General features: G+C 44.2%; 3 non-coding genes across 3 annotated transcripts; all 3 read right to left on the bottom strand.

Moving 5' to 3' along the window:
- Window positions 1–150: 150 nt before the first annotated feature.
- trnah-gug lies at window positions 151–222 on the bottom strand. The gene has a single exon. It is a non-coding gene; the product is annotated as a tRNA-His (tRNA).
- Window positions 223–1,622: 1,400 nt separating this feature from the next.
- trnah-gug lies at window positions 1,623–1,694 on the bottom strand. The gene has a single exon. It is a non-coding gene; the product is annotated as a tRNA-His (tRNA).
- An 8,457-nt stretch (window positions 1,695–10,151) lies between these two features.
- On the bottom strand, window positions 10,152–10,223 carry trnah-gug. The gene has a single exon. It is a non-coding gene; the product is annotated as a tRNA-His (tRNA).
- Window positions 10,224–12,004: the final 1,781 nt, after the last annotated feature.

Genomic DNA, 12,004 nt, shown 5'->3' with positions numbered 1-12,004 from the left:
AAACTCGATTGTGGGTGGTTAGGAACCGGTGCCTCGAGCATGACAGTTTACCTAACGGGAAAAAATATAATTAGACCAACTAAAATGTAGTTATCAATGTACCTCTAATGATTTAAAAGAGCCCTTTTGCCGTGACATTGTGTATCGCAATGCCGTGACCCGGATTCGAACCGGGGTTGCTGCGGCCACAACGCAGAGTACTAACCACTATACGATCACGGCGAGCTACCAGGGCTATGCGCCGTAAAGGAGACGTTGGGATCTTAAGTGAAACCTACAGTGACGTGGATTAGCGTTCGAGCAGAGATATCTTGATGTTTTGTCTCTTAACATGCCACGTAACGCAAGTAATCATAATATTATCTGTCCAAGTATTTGTAAGATGTATTTTTGTTAAATTCATTCTCTTTTGAAATATATGTTCTGCTACTATGCAAACAGTATAGTTTATCGACAAACTACTGTTTTTATAGCAAGCAAGCTACTGCAGCAAGTAGGCCTTTCTAATGTTAGCATAATGTATCTTTCCTAGCAACATAAATGACTATATAACGTATATAATGTCATTTTCCGAGGATGATTCTCCAGAGCTGTGAATAATGAATGGTAAACTTATCCCTATACTCTGCTGCCAGAGGACTTCTGGCAGGTTAGGAAGTGTCAGTATGTTTGCCTGTTCTTCCTGTCCCATATGCACAGTGACGATACTGTGGGCCTGAATTAGACCTGGTCCAACACACCCATCTTTCCATGATCTTTTCCCTGTGTTCAGGTCAGAGAATGATAGATTTATCCTCTGGAGTTTGGGGGAACCCAATATGTTGCCCCTGGATGATATAATCAAGGAGAGGTTGACCGTCACCCTCATGGATGTTAATCATTGTCCAGGGGAGGGCATGTTCCTATTCCAAGGATACTTCAGAACCGTACTCTACACTAGCAGAGCACTGTATTCCACTGCACCACATAATACTCTACAGGGGTCAGTACTAACTCTATTCTACTACACAATACACTGTTGAGTCTCTCTAGTCTAACTAGTCAACAATGGTATTTAGCCACATTTTCCACCACAAGGCAACGGCATGCTTGAGTAGCCTAATATCTCCCCCTCACACACAAGCCCTGGTAGCTTGCCGTGATCATATAATGGTTAGTACCGCTCATGGCAATGCGATTCACGGCTTGAGGGCGCTTTTTGAATGAGTTAAACTGAGACTCAGCCATTTGATGTCGCCATGAGCAGCTCTGCAGATGAGCACAATGATAGACTAACACAGAGTATCAGCCCATGCATAGCTTCGGGACGAGGCGGAGAAGTTTTCGCTTTGTGCTTCAATGCTCTTAGTTGTTGTCAAAATTATCCCGATACAGTTGTTCACTTTGTGACTCTGCCTTTAAACTGTAGCCAACGAAACTAAACGGTAAATGGTATGGTAACCTACACTGTTATCAATCTCTGCTTATTTAATGTTATAATGACAGAGGTATAGTAATTATTTATTCACCAGTGGTCAGTGGCACCCTTTCCACAATCTCTGCTAAATTCACTCTACTTAATCAGTTTAGTTCACACTACTTATTCAAAAAGAGCCCTTATGCCGTGACATTGTGAATTTCAATGCCGTGACCCGGATTCGAACCGGGGTTGCTGCGGCCACAACGCAGAGTACTAACCACTATACGATCACGGCGAGCTACCAGGGCTTGTATATGTTGTGGTGAAATCGATCTACTCAAGCAGGCCTTCACTGTGACGTGGCTGAGGTGGTTAAATTCCAAAGTCTAACGTTACACTTTGATGCCAGTTAGATTACAGTTAGTGCTTGTGTGTCTGTGGGACAAATTGGGTTATTCAAGCATGCAGTGACGTGGACAGGCACAGCTGACTTTTTGGCTTTCCACTCAAGGGGTCTCCCACAAGCCCTGGTAACTCGCCATAATCATACAGTGGTTAGTGCTCTGTGTTGTGGCCGCAGAATCCGGGTCACGCCATTTTGATACACAATGTTACGGCAAAAAGTCTCCTTTTGAATGACTCAAAGTACTAACTGTGTAATCTAAAATATTAACACAACATGTAAAGTGTTGGTCCCATGTTTCATGAGCTGAAATAAAAGATCCCGGTCTACAGTCTATGACTTAGGTGGCTGGAGTCTTTAGCAATTCTTTGGGCCTTCCTCTGACACCGCCTGGTATAGAGGTCCTGGATGGCAGGAAGCTCGGCCTCAGTGATGTAAGCACTATCCTCTGTAGCGAATTGCAGTCGGATGCCGAGCAGTTGCCATACCAAGCGGTGATGCAGCCAGTCAAAATGCTCTCGATGGTGCAGCTTTAGATATTATTTCAGGATCTGAGGTCCAATGCCAAATCTTTTCAGCCTCCTGAGGAGAAATAGGCATTGTCGTGCCCTCTTCACGAATGTCTTGGTGTGTTTGGACCATATTTTTCACATACAAACCTTTAAGAACTAAGAATAATATAGGCTTCCCGAAAATAACATGGTTATTGTGGTAGAAAGTTTATTTCGATTGGCGAAATCTGCATTTATCAAAATGTAAACAGGATTTTTAGGGAAATCGTTCTTCTTGCAAAGCATGTAGATGTTTAAATCGAACTATTATATAAATCTGACTATTCACAATAATCCTAATTTGTGTGTGTACTCAGTGCTGGTCGAGTTTCTATTGGTCAGCCATCGGGCGCCACACTACATGATAAAGGCAAAACATTTCTTTCATTGTCGGAGTCTACGACTCCACGTGGCGGTGCTTAATTGGAAGACCTAGACCCTGTCACACTGAACGAGCTGGGAGAACCTTCCAGAAGGACAACCATCTCTGCAGCACTCCACCAATCAGGCCTTTACGGTAGAGTGGCCAGACGGAAGTCACTCCTCAGTGAAAGGCACATTGCTCTCTCTTCTCGTCATTTTCCGAGGATGATTCTCCAGAGCTGTGAATAATGAATGGTAAACTTAACCCTATACTCTGCTGCCAGTGGACTTCTAGCAGGTTAGGAAGTGTCAGTATGTTTGCCTGTTCTTCCTGTCCCATATGCACAGTGACGATACTGTGGGCCTGAATTAGACCTGGTCCAACACACCCATCTTTCCATGATCTTTTCCCTGTGTTCAGGTCAGAGAATGATAGATTTATCCTCTGGAGTTTGGGGGAACCCAATATGTTGCCCCTGGATGATATAATCAAGGAGAGGTTGACCGTCACCCTCATGGATGCTAATCATTGTCCAGGGGAGGGCATGTTCCTATTCCAAGGATACTTCAGAACCGTACTCTACACTAGCAGAGCACTGTATTCCACTGTACCACACAATACTCTACAGGGGTCAGTACTAACTCTATTCTACTACACAATACACTGTTGAGTCTCTCTAGTCTAACTAGTCAACAATGGTATTTAGCCACATTTTCCACATCAAGGCAACGGCATGCTTGAGTAGCCTAATATCTCCCCCTCACACACAAGCCCTGGTAGCTTGCCGTGATCATATAATGGTTAGTACCGCTCATGGCAATGCGATTCACGGCTTGAGGGCGCTTTTTGAATGAGTTCAACTGAGACTCAGCCATATGATGTCGCCATGAGCAGCTCTGCAGATGAGCACAATGATAGACTAACACCGAGTATCAGCCCATGCATAGCTTCGGGACGAGGCGGAGAAGTTTTCGCTTTGTGCTTCAATGCTCTTAGTTGTTGTCAAAATTATCCCGATACAGTTGTTCACTTTGTGACTCTGCCTTTAAACTGTAGCCAACGAAACTAAACGTATAGTGTGGTAACCTACACTGTTATCAATCTCTGCTTATTTAATGTTATAATGACAGAGGTATAGTAATTATTTATTCACCAGTGGTCAGTGGCACCCTTTCCACAATCTCTGCTAAATTCACTCTACTTAATCAGTTTAGTTCACACTACTTATTCAAAAAGAGCCCTTATGCCGTGACATTGTGAATTTCAATGCCGTGACCCGAATTCGAACCGGGGTTGCTGCGGCCACAACACAGAGTACTAACCACTATACGATCACGGCGAGCTACCAGGGCTTGTATATGTTGTGGTGAAATCGATCTACTCAAGCAGGCCTTCACTGTGACGTGGCTGAGGTGGTTAAATTCCAAAGTCTAACGTTACACTTTGATGCCAGTTAGATTACAGTTAGTGCTTGTGTGTCTGTGGGACAAATTGGGTTATTCAAGCATGCAGTGACGTGGACAGGCACAGCTGACTTTTTGGCTTTCCACTCAAGGGGTCTCCCACAAGCCCTGGTAACTCGCCATGATCATACAGTGGTTAGTGCTCTGTGTTGTGGCCGCAGAATCCGGGTCACGCCATTTTGATACACAATGTTACGGCAAAAAGTCTCCTTTTGAATGACTTAAAGTACTAACTGTGTAATCTAAAATATTAACACAACATGTAAAGGGTTGGTCCCATGTTTCATGAGCTGAAATAAAAGATCCCGGTCTACAGTCTATGACTTAGGTGGCTGGAGTCTTTAGCAATTCTTTGGGCCTTCCTCTGACACCGCCTGGTATAGAGGTCCTGGATGGCAGGAAGCTCGGCCTCAGTGATGTAGGCACTATCCTCTGTAGCGAATTGCAGTCGGATGCCGAGCAGTTGCCATACCAAGCGGTGATGCAGCCAGTCAAAATGCTCTCGATGGTGCAGCTTTAGATATTATTTGAGGATCTGAGGTCCAATGCCAAATTTTTTCAGCCTCCTGAGGGGAAATAGGCATTGTCGTGCCCTCTTCACGAATGTCTTGGTGTGTTTGGACCATACTTTTCACATAAAAACCTTTATATGTCCGAACTAAGAATAATATAGGCTTCCCGAAAATAACATGGTCGCTGTGGTAGAAAGTTTATTTTGATCAGTGGACTTCTGGCAGGTTAGGAAGTGTCAGTATGTTTGCCTGTTCTTCCTGTCCCATATGCACAGTGACGATACTGTGGGCCTGAATTAGACCTGGTCCAACACACCCATCTTTCCATTATCTTTTCCCTGTGTTCAGGTCAGAGAATGATAGATTTATCCTCTGGAGTTTGGGGGAACCCAATATGTTGCCCCTGGATGATATAATCAAGGAGAGGTTGACCGTCACCCTCATGGATGCTAATAGTTGTCCAGGGGAGGGCATGTTCCTATTCCAAGGATACTTCAGAACCGTACTCTACACTAGCAGAGCATTGTATTCCACTGTACCACACAATACTCTACAGGGGTCAGTACTAACTCTATTCTACTACACAATACACTGTTGAGTCTCTCTAGTCTAACTAGTCAACAATGGTATTTAGCCACATTTTCCACATCAAGGCAACGGCATGCTTGAGTAGCCTAATATCTCCCCCTCACACACAAGCCCTGGTAGCTTGCCGTGATCATATAATGGTTAGTACCGCTCATGGCAATGCGATTCACGGCTTGAGGGCGCTTTTTGAATGAGTTAAACTGGGACTCAGCCATATGATGTCGCCATGAGCAGCTCTGCAGATGAGCACAATGATAGACTAACACAGAGTATCAGCCCATGCATAGCTTCGGGACGAGGCGGAGAAGTTTTCACTTTGTGCTTCAATGCTCTTAGTTGTTGTCAAAATTATCCCGATACAGTTGTTCACTTTGTGACTCTGCCTTTAAACTGTAGCCAACGAAACTAAACGTATAGTATGGTAACCTACACTGTTATCAATCTCTGCTTATTTAATGTTATAATGACAGAGGTATAGTAATTATTTATTCACCAGTGGTCAGTGGCACCCTTTCCACAATCTCTGCTGAATTCACTCTACTTAATCAGTTTAGTTCACACTACTTATTCAAAAAGAGCCCTTATGCCGTGACATTGTGAATTTCAATGCCGTGACCCGGATCCGAACCGGGGTTGCTGCGGCCACAACGCAGAGTACTAACCACTATACGATCACGGCAAGCTACCAGGGTTTATATATGTGGAGGTGAAATCGATCTACTCAAGTAGGCCTTCACTGTGACGTGGCTGAGGTGGTTAAATTCCAAAGTCTAACGTTACACTTTGATGCCAGTTAGATTACAGTTAGTGCTTGTGTGTCTGTGGGACAAATTGGGTTATTCAAGCATGCAGTGACGAGGACAGGCACAGATTACTTTTTGGCTTTCCACTCAAGGGGTCTCCCACAAGCCCTGGTAACTCGCCATGATCATACAGTGGTTAGTGCTCTGTGTTGTGGCCGCAGAATCCGGGTCACGCCATTTTGATACACAATGTTACGGCAAAAAGTCTCCTTTTGAATGACTCAAAGTACTAACTGTGTAATCTAAAATATTAACACAACATGTAAAGTGTTGGTCCCATGTTTCATGAGCTGAAATAAAAGATCCCGGTCTATAGTCTATGACTTAGGTGGCTGGAGTCTTTAGCAATTCTTTGGGCCTTCCTCTGACACCGCCTGGTATAGAGGTCCTGGATGGCAGGAAGCTCGGCCTCAGTGATGTAAGCACTATCCTCTGTAGCGAATTGCAGTCGGATGCCGAGCAGTTGCCATACCAAGCGGTGATGCAGCCAGTTAAAATGCTCTCGATGGTGCAGCTTTAGATATTATTTCAGGATCTGAGGTCCAATGCCAAATCTTTTCAGCCTCCTGAGGAGAAATAGGCATTGTCGTGCCCTCTTCACGAATGTCTTGGTGTGTTTGGACCATATTTTTCACATACAAACCTTTAAGAACTAAGAATAATATAGGCTTCCCGAAAATAACATGGTTATTGTGGTAGAAAGTTTATTTCGATTGGCGAAATCTGCATTTATCAAAATGTAAACAGGATTTTTAGGGAAATCGTTCTTCTTGCAAAGTATGTAGACGTTTAAATCGAACTATTATATAAATCTGACTATTCACAATAATCCTAATGTGTGTGTGTTCTCAGTGCTGGTCGAGTTTCTATTGGTCAGCCATCGGGCGCCACACTACATAAATAAAGGCAAAACATTTCTTTCATTGTCGGAGTCTACGACTCCACGTGGCGGTGCTTAATTGGAAGACCTAGACCCTGTCACACTGAACGAGCTGGGAGAACCTTCCAGAAGGACAACCATCTCTGCAGCACTCAACCAATCAGGCCTTTATGGTAGAGTGGCCAGACGGAAGTCACTCCTCAGTGAAAGGCACATTGCTCTCTCTTCTCGTCATTTTCCGAGGATGATTCTCCAGAGCTGTGAATAATGAATGGTAAACTTAACCCTATACTCTGCTGCCAGTGGACTTCTAGCAGGTTAGGAAGTGTCAGTATGTTTGCCTGTTCTTCCTGTCCCATATGCACAGTGACGATACTGTGGGCCTGAATTAGACCTGGTCCAACACACCCATCTTTCCATTCTCTTTTCCCTGTGTTCAGGTCAGAGAATGATAGATTTATCCTCTGGAGTTTGGGGGAACCCAATATGTTGCCCTTGGATGATATAATCAAGGAGAGGTTGACCGTCACCCTCATGGATGCTAATCATTGTCCAGGGGAGGGCATGTTCCTATTCCAAGGATACTTCAGAACCGTACTCTACACTAGCAGAGCACTGTATTCCAATGTACCACACAATACTCTACAGGGGTCAGTACTAACTATTCTACTACACAATAAACTGTTGAGTCTCTCTAGTCTAACTAGTCAACAATGGTATTTAGCCACATTTTCCACATCAAGGCAACGGCATGCTTGAGTAGCCTAATATCTCCCCCTCACACACAAGCCCTGGTAGCTTGCCGTGATCATATAATGGTTAGTACCGCTCATGGCAATGCGATTCACGGCTTGAGGGCGCTTTTTGAATGAGTTCAACTGAGACTCAGCCATATGATGTCGCCATGAGCAGCTCTGCAGATGAGCACAATGATAGACTAACACAGAGTATCAGCCCATGCATAGCTTCGGGACGAGGCGGAGAAGTTTTCGCTTTGTGCTTCAATGCTCTTAGTTGTTGTCAAAATTATCCCGATACAGTTGTTCACTTTGTGACTCTGCCTTTAAACTGTAGCCAACGAAACTAAACGTATAGTGTGGTAACCTACACTGTTATCAATCTCTGCTTATTTAATGTTATAATGACAGAGGTATAGTAATTATTTATTCACCAGTGGTCAGTGGCACCCTTTCCACAATCTCTGCTAAATTCACTCTACTTAATCAGTTTAGTTCACACTACTTATTCAAAAAGAGCCCTTATGCCGTGACATTGTGAATTTCAATGCCGTGACCCGAATTCGAACCGGGGTTGCTGCGGCCACAACACAGAGTACTAACCACTATACGATCACGGCGAGCTACCAGGGCTTGTATATGTTGTGGTGAAATCGATCTACTCAAGCAGGCCTTCACTGTGACGTGGCTGAGGTGGTTAAATTCCAAAGTCTAACGTTACACTTTGATGCCAGTTAGATTACAGTTAGTGCTTGTGTGTCTGTGGGACAAATTGGGTTATTCAAGCATGCAGTGACGTGGACAGGCACAGCTGACTTTTTGGCTTTCCACTCAAGGGGTCTCCCACAAGCCCTGGTAACTCGCCATGATCATACAGTGGTTAGTGCTCTGTGTTGTGGCCGCAGAATCCGGGTCACGCCATTTTGATACACAATGTTACGGCAAAAAGTCTCCTTTTGAATGACTTAAAGTACTAACTGTGTAATCTAAAATATTAACACAACATGTAAAGTGTTGGTCCCATGTTTCATGAGCTGAAATAAAAGATCCCGGTCTACAGTCTATGACTTAGGTGGCTGGAGTCTTTAGCAATTCTTTGGGCCTTCCTCTGACACCGCCTGGTATAGAGGTCCTGGATGGCAGGAAGCTCGGCCTCAGTGATGTAGGCACTATCCTCTGTAGCGAATTGCAGTCGGATGCCGAGCAGTTGCCATACCAAGCGGTGATGCAGCCAGTCAAAATGCTCTCGATGGTGCAGCTTTAGATATTATTTGAGGATCTGAGGTCCAATGCCAAATTTTTTCAGCCTCCTGAGGGGAAATAGGCATTGTCGTGCCCTCTTCACGAATGTCTTGGTGTGTTTGGACCATACTTTTCACATAAAAACCTTTATATGTCCGAACTAAGAATAATATAGGCTTCCCGAAAATAACATGGTCGCTGTGGTAGAAAGTTTATTTTGATCAGTGGACTTCTGGCAGGTTAGGAAGTGTCAGTATGTTTGCCTGTTCTTCCTGTCCCATATGCACAGTGACGATACTGTGGGCCTGAATTAGACCTGGTCCAACACACCCATCTTTCCATTATCTTTTCCCTGTGTTCAGGTCAGAGAATGATAGATTTATCCTCTGGAGTTTGGGGGAACCCAATATGTTGCCCCTGGATGATATAATCAAGGAGAGGTTGACCGTCACCCTCATGGATGCTAATAGTTGTCCAGGGGAGGGCATGTTCCTATTCCAAGGATACTTCAGAACCGTACTCTACACTAGCAGAGCATTGTATTCCACTGTACCACACAATACTCTACAGGGGTCAGTACTAACTCTATTCTACTACACAATACACTGTTGAGTCTCTCTAGTCTAACTAGTCAACAATGGTATTTAGCCACATTTTCCACATCAAGGCAACGGCATGCTTGAGTAGCCTAATATCTCCCCCTCACACACAAGCCCTGGTAGCTTGCCGTGATCATATAATGGTTAGTACCGCTCATGGCAATGCGATTCACGGCTTGAGGGCGCTTTTTGAATGAGTTAAACTGGGACTCAGCCATATGATGTCGCCATGAGCAGCTCTGCAGATGAGCACAATGATAGACTAACACAGAGTATCAGCCCATGCATAGCTTCGGGACGAGGCGGAGAAGTTTTCACTTTGTGCTTCAATGCTCTTAGTTGTTGTCAAAATTATCCCGATACAGTTGTTCACTTTGTGACTCTGCCTTTAAACTGTAGCCAACGAAACTAAACGTATAGTATGGTAACCTACACTGTTATCAATCTCTGCTTATTTAATGTTATAATGACAGAGGTATAGTAATTATTTATTCACCAGTGGTCAGTGGCACCCTTTCCACAATCTCTGCTGAATTCACTCTACTTAATCAGTTTAGTTCACACTACTTATTCAAAAAGAGCCCTTATGCCGTGACATTGTGAATTTCAATGCCGTGACCCGGATTCGAACCGGGGTTGCTGCGGCCACAACGCAGAGTACTAACCACTATACGATCACGGCAAGCTACCAGGGTTTATATATGTGGAGGTGAAATCGATCTACTCAAGTAGGCCTTCACTGTGACGTGGCTGAGGTGGTTAAATTCCAAAGTCTAACGTTACACTTTGATGCCAGTTAGATTACAGTTAGTGCTTGTGTGTCTGTGGGACAAATTGGGTTATTCAAGCATGCAGTGACGAGGACAGGCACAGATTACTTTTTGGCTTTCCACTCAAGGGGTCTCCCACAAGCCCTGGTAACTCGCCATGATCATACAGTGGTTAGTGCTCTGTGTTGTGGCCGCAGAATCCGGGTCACGCCATTTTGATACACAATGTTACGGCAAAAAGTCTCCTTTTGAATGACTCAAAGTACTAACTGTGTAATCTAAAATATTAACACAACATGTAAAGTGTTGGTCCCATGTTTCATGAGCTGAAATAAAAGATCCCGGTCTATAGTCTATGACTTAGGTGGCTGGAGTCTTTAGCAATTCTTTGGGCCTTCCTCTGACACCGCCTGGTATAGAGGTCCTGGATGGCAGGAAGCTCGGCCTCAGTGATGTAAGCACTATCCTCTGTAGCGAATTGCAGTCGGATGCCGAGCAGTTGCCATACCAAGCGGTGATGCAGCCAGTTAAAATGCTCTCGATGGTGCAGCTTTAGATATTATTTCAGGATCTGAGGTCCAATGCCAAATCTTTTCAGCCTCCTGAGGAGAAATAGGCATTGTCGTGCCCTCTTCACGAATGTCTTGGTGTGTTTGGACCATATTTTTCACATACAAACCTTTAAGAACTAAGAATAATATAGGCTTCCCGAAAATAACATGGTTATTGTGGTAGAAAGTTTATTTCGATTGGCGAAATCTGCATTTATCAAAATGTAAACAGGATTTTTAGGGAAATCGTTCTTCTTGCAAAGTATGTAGACGTTTAAATCGAACTATTATATAAATCTGACTATTCACAATAATCCTAATGTGTGTGTGTTCTCAGTGCTGGTCGAGTTTCTATTGGTCAGCCATCGGGCGCCACACTACATAAATAAAGGCAAAACATTTCTTTCATTGTCGGAGTCTACGACTCCACGTGGCGGTGCTTAATTGGAAGACCTAGACCCTGTCACACTGAACGAGCTGGGAGAACCTTCCAGAAGGACAACCATCTCTGCAGCACTCAACCAATCAGGCCTTTATGGTAGAGTGGCCAGACGGAAGTCACTCCTCAGTGAAAGGCACATTGCTCTCTCTTCTCGTCATTTTCCGAGGATGATTCTCCAGAGCTGTGAATAATGAATGGTAAACTTAACCCTATACTCTGCTGCCAGTGGACTTCTAGCAGGTTAGGAAGTGTCAGTATGTTTGCCTGTTCTTCCTGTCCCATATGCACAGTGACGATACTGTGGGCCTGAATTAGACCTGGTCCAACACACCCATCTTTCCATTCTCTTTTCCCTGTGTTCAGGTCAGAGAATGATAGATTTATCCTCTGGAGTTTGGGGGAACCCAATATGTTGCCCTTGGATGATATAATCAAGGAGAGGTTGACCGTCACCCTCATGGATGCTAATCATTGTCCAGGGGAGGGCATGTTCCTATTCCAAGGATACTTCAGAACCGTACTCTACACTAGCAGAGCACTGTATTCCAATGTACCACACAATACTCTACAGGGGTCAGTACTAACTATTCTACTACACAATAAACTGTTGAGTCTCTCTAGTCTAACTAGTCAACAATGGTATTTAGCCACATTTTCCACATCAAGGCAACGGCATGCTTGAGTAGCCTAATATCTCCCC

This window comes from Oncorhynchus mykiss, chromosome 16, assembly GCF_013265735.2.
Source record: "Oncorhynchus mykiss isolate Arlee chromosome 16, USDA_OmykA_1.1, whole genome shotgun sequence".
Taxonomy (NCBI): Eukaryota; Metazoa; Chordata; class Actinopteri; order Salmoniformes; family Salmonidae; genus Oncorhynchus; species Oncorhynchus mykiss.
This window is presented reverse-complemented; position numbering and strand designations above follow the sequence as displayed.